The sequence below is a fragment of the Haliotis cracherodii genome, unplaced genomic scaffold (assembly GCF_022045235.1).
Source record: "Haliotis cracherodii isolate W230 unplaced genomic scaffold, xgHalCrac1.p SCAF_8, whole genome shotgun sequence".
NCBI lineage: Eukaryota > Metazoa > Mollusca > Gastropoda > Lepetellida > Haliotidae > Haliotis > Haliotis cracherodii.
The window spans coordinates 38,053,675-38,064,345 of NW_027266341.1; positions in this window are offsets into that span (position 1 = coordinate 38,053,675).

Consider the following 10,671-nt stretch of genomic DNA (forward strand, 5'->3'; position numbering starts at 1 on the left):
GCTTGCCGTAAAAGGCGACTATGCTTGTCGTAAGAGGCGACAAACCGGATTGGTGGACACGCTTGCTGATTTTTTATGCATGTCATCGTTTGCCAAAAACGTAGATCGATGCGCATGATGTCAGTCACTGGATTGTCTGGTCTGGTCTGGTCTGGTGTATCTATAGACATGTGTGCGGCGTTATAAATATTTTTTACCGACCCAGATTGCCTGACTGTGATTGTTTATCACAGTCAGGTAATCTGGGTCGGTAAAAAATAAGTATTTTATTTTCAAAATCCTGTATTTCGACGAAATGATGTCTTAAAAATATTGTTTGTAGGTTAGATCACAGAAAGTAGCAGAAACAGCAGTGCATTGGCTGTAGTACAGATTGTACTTTTGTTTTTGATTATGTTCCTGCAGAGACAAAATTTAGAAAATGAAGTTAAGATAACATTCAACCATGAGAGTTTTCTGAAGCTGAACCGGTTATCACTGATGTAAGATACACCCAAAGGGTTAATGAAAGGTTATCAATCATGTGAGATACACCCAAAGGGTTAATGTAAGGGTACCGGAAGAGAGCGACGTTATTGAAGTCAAATTCAATAATAGAGCATATGATATTCATCACAATAAACAGAATATTTATCCATCTTGTGTTCCACATCAGCGATGATTCACTGCACTTGGTAGATGTCGTGAATGTCGTGAATGCCAATCAATGAGTCCTGTACATGTTTCATATAACTGGCTGCTCAAACCTTCACATGCAAACATACTGGTACACATAGAGACAAAGCAGGGAGATGGCCTCTCTGAATATGAATGAATGAATGAATGAATGAATTTCACGCATAAATTTCATGTCAAAGTGGTATATTTTATGCAGGGCATTATTAGGCCAATGAGAAAACTTACAAATGTGTGTGTTCAGATAAATTTTCCATATGGTATTAAAACATGTTGATGTACTTTCTAAGATTTTACGTGGGAAGATATACAAAAATTCATATCGCTTTGAGACATTAACGACGACAGAACATATTATAACACTTTCCCCATTTTTCTTTTCTAAAATAACATTATTTTGTGGTAAAAGTATCATTTTAACATCTTGGATGTTATTTACAAATGGTGGAATATTAAAACTATTTGGCAATTCAGCTTTATGGATAGCATCATAAACTGGACCGTATAAAAGAAGATGTTTTTCATCTTCGATACATTTCAGACAAAATTTACATATCTTTCATTTGGTGAAAGAAAGCGAATACACTATCCGCCCGTTTCTATTTATAGTTTTGGAGAGAAGCTGACAGAAGCTAAAAAGAACGTTTGTAACGTTGAAGCCTAAACAGTCCAAGGGGTGACAGATGGCAGTGTTCCTAGGATCACGGCACTATTTTTATTACAATGTATTTTCAAAACGGGAACATGATGGTTGCGGTCAGGGTAATCTGGAACATCAATTTGTCATTCAAACAATTACCAGCTGGACGTGTACTCTACCAATGCACGTATCCACTGGGGTGTCTCTCAGTAGCACACTGGATTGCTGACGCACGTGCTCTTTAACATCAACAGTAACGCTAAATATACTCTGCCGAGACTCGGTACCGCTTTCTTGTCACTATCACGCCCTTGCGTTGGTTAAACGGTTCTCTGTGCACCAATGGTTAATTATCGTGTCCATGACCTTGAACTTGTTGGTGAACAAAAGCAAATGGCAATGTCTATATTCATTAAGCAACTTACAAAGTTTTTTAAAAGCTTTAATTTTTATCAAAAGCCATAAATCTCGCCCAGTTAAGCCATCTACATCGAGTTAAGTCCTTATTAGATCCTGCCCTGAACCGTACCTACAATTATCAGGCATTTATACTTTTGCTTTGGTCTACAAAGTCACGCTTATTATGTCTAACAAACAATTGTAACATATCATGTGACATTAGACAGGCCATCATCGAAGGACAGGCCTCCAGAGAGATTAGTGCCAATTGTTAGTTGAATATGACGGAATAATAAGACGGCCATGCTTGATCTGTTTATTACTGTTGATTGGCGCAATATTCGAGTTAGCACTTACATGATAATATATGTATTTAACATTCATTGATTATCACAATGTGCATTTGATATAAAGTAGAAGAAGAAAGAAGTGCTTGGAATGGAATGTCAAACAATGTCCGTTTGGTCATTTATATGGCACATAATAATTAAATGGGTGGGAGGATGGGTGAGTGAGTGGATGGGTTCGGGGATTGCGTGAGTGAGTGAGTGGCTTTGGGTGCGTATTGAGGGAGTAAGTGAGTGAGTGAATCTAGTTTACGCCGCTTTTAACAAAATAATTCAAAATAATTCGGCTATATCAGTGAATGGTGTTGACAATTCAAGGATCTTAATCGTGGTACATTTTTATTAATTTTAATAATGAAATTAATGATGTTACGTGGTATAAAGTTTCGTATTATTCCTTCATCGAACTTATTATCCTGTATCCAGGCATGTTGATAAACAAAACATGAAAACCTTTCTACCAGAGGGGCAATCGGGTAACCTAATGGTTAAAGGGTTCGCTCGTCACACCGAAGACTCAGTTCGAGTCCCGACATGGGTACAATGTGTGAAGCCCATTTCTGGTGTCCCCCGCCGTAATATTGCTGGAATATTGCTAAAAGTGTTAAACAGTACTCACTCACTCACTTTCCACCAGAACAACCAAAATACGAGCACAAGCCATGTTTGACCTATGCACTGTCTCTCCCCGAGTTCAATCTAATGTCTACCAACAGCAGTAGTTTGATTGTCGTTCATGGCTGACATGTCCTCTGAGATTGTCTGGCGAGTGAGTGAGTGAGTGACGGAGGGAGGGTGAGTAGGTGGTCGGACGGGTTGTGTTTTCAGAGATGACATTTACATTTTTTCCTCCCACAAATTGCGAACATACCCTGGACAGATATACTGGAATTACTAAGGTTGTTTCTGTTCCAAATATTTAATGTTTGGCCTAAGAGCGACAACACTTTTGGGGGAACTGTTTCGCGACATAGCCCTACAATGTGTGTGAATTGTCTGTGGTGCTTTAAAAATAATTTTCACGGATTGCAATTAATCGGCTGTTTTGATTTTATTAACAGCGTCTGACCAGGGCGATTAAAACCTGATTTTTCTGTATATTTTAAAGTATATTGCACGACCTAGACGCACTCAGCCACCAAGTTCACTGCTCAATCAGCCACTTGTTCTGTCCGTCACTAACAAATGAAGCTATCAGCAAGACGCGACGCACTGGGCGATGGCTAGTGAGGTGTTAAATGACCTCCGTTGCGTCACAGTGTCCAGTCGCGTGACCAAGTGATTGACTACTAGCTGACCAGATCTCACCTGAATGTCCTCAGGCACGAGATGTCAGTGATGACCGGGCCGATAACATCGCCTCCCGCAGCTATTACGTTGACTCTGTCTAGATGAATTTGATTAAGGAAAAATAGGGAGGGTCACTGATCCGCGAAACAGATCCTCACGGAAAGAGCGTTTGAAACTAACGCTTTTTTTAAAACCATGCTTTATGACAGGGAGTGAACGACATTGTCTCGGTCACTCACTCTCCACATTTAAACTACAGTGCGTTAAGTGAACTAGACCAGAGTGTTTGTTAGATAAAGGCATATTTTCAAATTTGACACAGTTGGACAGTGTCACTAAATTCATTGCATAATCTACATTTTGTATTAACCTTTTGATTCATAATCACACATTGACGGTTTGGAGTTGGAAGTGACTGGTCCTGAGCAGCAAGCAGGCCTGTCGACTTCATCCAAACGAAGGACTCTGCAGCGTTGCTGAAGCCCTCAACACACAGCACATAAACTCGATGCAGTGGTCGTTCAGATAGCCTCTCCTTGCACAAACTGATGCTGGGCCGATTTGATATAGCATATCATTTGGTTGACACTCATTTCTGCACCGTCCAGCAGTACCATCGACAAAATCAACACTGACATTGAGATTATGTCCCACATCCTTGGCTTGTTTAAGAAAACTGTGGAATGCCTTGTTTTCATCTCATGCTTCACAAGAGGATCATCAGACAAACAAATGTGTGCAAAAGTGCACAAAACAATTCTATCATGAGGATATGTCTCTTCCCGTTTCCTGGTCTATATTTCTATGTCAACAAACACCAAATAATATAGATTACGCAAACTGACACTCGTCAATGTGGCGCTTTTTACAGGATAATGTAACGAAGTAGTATAATATAGTTATACATGAGAGTTGTGATACTCTCTGCCCTACCATTGCTTTGAAGAACCCTCATTCTTTCATACAGACTTATGATCGTCTTTACGCTAACATCGTTTTGAAGCAGAAACTGACATCTGTTTAACCTTAGACTTCATGAAATGCATGCCTTGACACACGTGTTCTAAAAATGAAACAAACGAGATTACTGTAGTCAAAACTATAAATTGTTGTTTACATTTATATCGCCAGCAAATGACCAAGAAGGACTTTCATTATTGCACATTAGTAACAAGGTAATTAAAGTTGGGAGGGGCGAACAACGAACGAAATAAAGTATGCTTAAAATTGTAGGTTGACAACATGGTTATGTCAGTAAGAGCGACGAAAACCTGTCCATCATCATATAAAATCTGTGGTAAAAGAAGGGCCCATTGAACGATGTCGATGATATCATGAGCCTGTGTTTATGAATCACCAGGGATGATACCAGATGTTCGCGAACTAGGGGCACAAACACATGCAAAGGCAAGTCAAGTGTTCGACTCAACACGAAAACATATGGTACAAGCCAAAACAGGGAACTGCATCAGACATTAAGATTTAAAAAACCCCAGAGGTAACAAGATCACGGTCAGTGTCCTCTAAATCTTGACCGGCTGTATCGTAGCGACAGTGACCTGGTTGACTTCCAGCTTTATTCTACTTATGAACACCAACTGGGGTTTCATTCCCTTCCGTCTTTGACATGTTCATAATATATTTCCATTTTTCCACAACGGGAAGAAGTATTTTATTCTGTTGTAAATTTGTTGTTAATTGTGACGAACCTGTGTACGATCTTATACTTTCTATTTACATAATCTGTGTCACAGGGAGAGAAGTCGGACAGAATGGAAGCAATATCAGAACCTGCACGTGTGACTCGCTGTCGTGTTACAACCATGATACCCGGTGTTCGTGGACAGGCTGTTCTTTCCTACCGGTCGCACCCCTGCAAAACATTTACTCTGTGCAATGGCGGATCCAGCATTTTCACAAGGGAGGGATCCAAAATATCCTAATCCTCTCTCAGATAATTCTACTCGATTCAACATACTACATTTGGTTTTCAAAAGGGTGTGAATAGCTTCCCCCACTGATGGTAATAGCAGCAAGTGTGGCAGTCGGCGTTCTCTTGTATGCATTGTAAGTTCGTTTTTCTCATGTCATGTAAGTATTATATATGATGTAACACATGCTCTCACAATATAGAGGAACATATGGGTCCTAGCGGTTCTAGAAAGTAAACTGAATTGGTATATATTGCCTAGTTGTCTATTACCGTGAGTGCCCAACAGAAGAGGAAATATTTGATTTGCCACGCTTTCCTTTTCCTGTATATGATTGTAGAGATATCGTTTATCATAAAAATGAGATTATCGCAGGGCCATCAATCCTTCCACAAAGGAGAACAGTCGCAAGTGTTTGGAGGCAGATCCTATCATATGTCGCCCTCCCCAGTAGCCATTTAGAACCAGGAAGTCGCCAAGCCATTACAGAACACACAGGTGATGCTGGTGACACACCACGCTGTACCAAAGGCGAAGAGGTAACATCGTGATAGTATTCAGCGGTGAAACGGCGGAGATGTAGTAAAGGGTATACCAATCTCATTATTAACAATCCTTATAATTACATTTATCATTTATAGCCTTCTGCATTACCCAGATTGTCAGAAGGGCTGTATTCCTGGTAGCAAACCCGGGTATACTCTCCCGATGTCAGTCAACAGATTGGGAGGTACCAAACCTAAGGCACCGGGAACAATGGGGAGTCACACAACTTGGTACTTGGGATGCAAGCGTGACATTTCAAAAGGGAGGTCCACTGACATTGAGATTACGTCCCAGATCAGTTTAAGAAAACTGTGGAATGCCTTGTTTTCATCATGAGTCTTGACATGCTTCACAAGATGACCATCAGACAAATACATCTGTGCAAAAGTGCACAATACAATTCTATCATGAAGGGCGTTAATCAAACCACGCCCTCCCATTATGATTGGTAAATATAAGCGAGTGAGGGAAGTTCGAGAGTAGTGGGATCTATTGTCTGAAATTATTCTTCGTGGGAGGGTGTCAATACCCTGAATTTCTTGTTTCGTCCAATCAACAACACCAAAAGAATATGAATGGATAGGTACAGCATAAGTATTTGTGGCTTTAACTTTATTGCGAGCGTCCAGCTCTGAACTCCAGGTTTTCTTGACTATATATTTTTACTCTTCCCAAATGTTTTCCTTGATATGGGCAACGTCCGTCTTTATTTCCGTGTGAGCATGGGTACATCATTCTGGCGACACGGCTGTGACCGAAGTGGTAGGGGCAGGGTTTAGTCATGGGTTTGACACATATTCTGTTCGATTATGACACGGAGTTGGGGAGCACCCATCCCGTACTGTTGAGTTTCGTGGTAAGTTCGTTCTTTCCACATCAGCCAGTAGTCGTATGCACCATGATACATTCAATCTGTTGTTCAATACAAAGTTAACTAACCCTCGACCCACTGGCACACGTGTTCACACCTACACCATAATGTCCAGAATAGGCCAAGATAGACGTGACGGGATCATACATTATTAGCATGGGCACTGTAGACCACTACTACTACTACTACTACTACTACTACTACTACTACTACTACTACTAACGGAAAGGTCTTCAACAACCAATGCTTGCCGTAAAAAGCGACTGTACGTTTCGTAAGAGGCGACGAACGGTATCGGGTGGTCAGGCACGCTGACTTGATGCATTTCATCGTGCGTGGATCGATGCTTATGATGTCAATCACTGGATTGTCTGGCCCAGGCTCGAATATTTACAGACCGATGTCATATAGCAGAAATATTTCTGATTGTGGCGTTATACAACAAAACAAACAAACAAACAAAATATACACTACTACTACTAATAATAATAATTCCATTTATAATGATTTCCTGATCATAAACACCGATGTGTCCCATTTGAAAATTTTAGGAATCACTCTCGTTTGGTTCCTTAATTAACGAGCGCTGTTGTCTGTCTGTGAAGAGACTGAGTGACAATGTTTTCGTTGAAGCCCCTGTCAGAAATGTTCCAGGAATACCACGAAGGCGTGTTAATGTTTGTTTGTTGTTTAACGCCGCACTCAGCAATATTCTACATTATGTGAATTTGAATTATTTGTTTATTTATTATTTGTTTGTTATTTGTTTATTTGAATTACAGAGCAGTAATGTTATATGCATTTGTATATTCTTTTCTTCCCATCAGTCGACACAAAAGAATCCGGGTCCGGATAGGTCTTCAGCAAGCAGAGGCGACCATGATTGTCTGAAGAGGCGACTAACGGGATCGGGTGGTCAGGCTCGCTGACTTGGTTGATGCATGTCGTATCCCAATTGCGTGGAACGATGCTCATGGTGTCAATCACTGGATTGTCTGGTTTAGGCTTGATTATTTACAGACCGCCATTATATACGTGTAATATTGTGTGGCGTTAACCAACAAACAAGCAAACAAAATGTTCTAGTCAGGGTATGCTTTACACATTAAAAACGCTTTTGAAATATCCTGTGGTGTCGCCGTTATAGTGCGGTCTGTTTATGTTAGTTGATTAACTTAGCCACGTGTTTCTTTCGCTATTGAATTAAACAGCCATCTGAAGACATTCACAAGAAACATGATAATACTCTGTAACAGTTGTCTATACCCCGATAAGAAATTGACTGGTCTGTTGATGATAAGCTTGTTAGTTTACACAAATAAACGTGGCTCGAAAAGTTAACTCAAAAGTAAACAAGATATTCATGCAGAGTAAATGCCTCAGCGTGTGCTGCTGGGCCAGCCACATTGTGTTTGTTGATTCTGTCTGGCTTGACCAGGTTTTGGAAGAGATTGCAATATACGTTCTGGTCCGGATATGCTTTACATCTTTAAAATTGCTTTCTACGCCACGCCCTTGCTTCAGATATTTATCAATGTTCTCAGCGTCGGAACGTCAAAGAATTGAAAACTAAAAACCTGTATTCAAGTCATAAACTTTTAATGGGAAATCAAACTTAAATTCTTTTCTTTAATTCAACCATAAAAACACACACCCCTTTGGTAGTCGAGGTTAAAAACACCAATCACTGCTATTTCATACCGTCGGTTTCTGACAATACACATATTGTCGAATTCGTGTTAATGTGTTTCTTCAAACTGATGAAGTGATAGATAAAGAGGCACTATAAATTCGCCTTTGTCGCAAGTTCCCACTGAAATTGGTGTCAAGAATTGAGGTCAACATCACAATCGTGTGAATTTAACGCCAGAATGCTTTCAATAAATGCATACATTCTCCACAGGTCGTCTTAACAATAGTAGACGATTAGTTGCGATGTCCCAGTGGACCAGTTAACGTCTTTGAAGTATCCGCGAACATTTTCAAAAACAATATACCTTCTTGAAAGTAATTCGCCTTTCCGCTCGTTGTCTATTTCACCTGAGGTGCGGACAGATAGCATCATCATCCTTGTTAATTTCACGGCCCGTGTTTGTAAAGATGTAACCCCTGTGGTCATAACTAAGATCAAAGGTCATGTGAGATTCGGCGATGTTGAAAATCGAGGTACCCCTAATTTTATGGCTCCGACAACGCCTCGATCAATCAGCATGAACCAGTGAGGTAAATGGCTTTTATGGGCCACTTTTGTTTCGGTCACGGAGCCCCCGGATATTAATTATCAAATTTCGAAATGGAAGATGATTAACACTTAGATAATAACGCTCGTACCACCGTGATAATAGCTTGCTCTAAAAGCGGAAGCTTTGATCATATGAAGAGCATATGGTTTTTGGCCAGCGGGCGTGGGTTAATTCCGTAGTTGTCCGGTTTTCGATCAGCAAGGGGTAAAACGATTCCTAAGTCACGTACGGATAATTTGACTAACGGTGCAGCATCAATTGTCATCGTTTCGGTAAACGTTGTGCGGTATACAGTGATGTTCATTTCACTGCTGATGTAATAACGGCATCAGCTGGGATGTAAATTGCGCATAAACAACACCTGAAGCGTGATGTATATTGCATCAATTATCACCTCACATGAAATTGACTACTGTCGATTGCAAAGACTGAGCGCAGAAAGTATTTAACTCCGCGGGTCGTCTTGTGTTATAATGTCCGTCAAGTGCTCTCCCGTGTGACAGGCTGGAATATGTTTCTGTAAATTTGTACTTAAAAGTCATGAAACGTATGTCCCGTTGTTACATGCATTGTATCACACCCTACCCACTGCGACCCAATCACAGGCGACACAATACAGAGATATAACACCTGACACATTTGTGTGATGTGCCACTTCTTCATTAAAGTGTCCCAATTTGAACACCTTGTTCCAATATGTCCTGGTTGTGATACTTTATGATGAACAATAAATGTGTATTTAGAAGCTGGACGAACATGAGAACGTGAAGCGTTTATTAACAACGTCTTTCTTGAATTGTTTGACAGGCATTTTGAGAAGTTGACGGATGGCACAGTGGACACACAATGTATGGATAACAACTTCTTTGTACCGTTATTCTTCCGTGTTTGTCACGGTGTTTCAGGGCTGAATATTTCTAGATTTACGTTATGTCCTCCATTCAAAGTGTATAAATCAACACAAGCAATATTTATATATTTCTTTCATTTTACTTTTCCTCCCAACAAGGATCTCCCAAGTGAGACCACTGCCTTAAAATTATTTTCTTACAAAGAATATACATGTTCAAAAGAAGACTGACGGGTCCGCATTCTAAGGAGAATTAGCAGTACCCACATGTGCACATGATCTTTTACTGTCTGGTACGTGATGAAGATGCCTTGCAATGACCTTCACAATTACATGGATAACAGAATAGTAAATATGTCACTGTTTTTCCTATGATGTGTCGTTGTATGGCTTACGCGGTGACGTTGTGACGTTGAATTGTTAACACCCTGATACATTATACGAACGTAAACTGCTTCAACATGACGTGTCACACTCAACCAGTCGCTTAAGTATATTAATATATTCTAACACATGTATTTGGCGAATAAATAAAATTCAAACTATGGTATGTGAACGTTTTTTTTGTTTATACCTTAATTACGTTAAAAAATAGTGCTCTTGGAAGAAATACCCACGTGAGTCTCGTCATACGTGAATGTGTGAATTTGCTTTTACGACGCTTTTAGCAATATTCCAGCAATATCACGGCGGGGGACACCAGCAATCTGCTTCACACATTGTACCCATGTCGGGCATCGAACCCGGGTCCTCGGCGTGACGAGCGAACGCTTTAACTAAAGTGAATGAGGGGACGTGTCTTGCACCGTATTCAGTAACCTCACAGCAGTACAGCGGTAGTCAAGTTCAAAAAGAATTTGATAAATTATTAGTCAAACA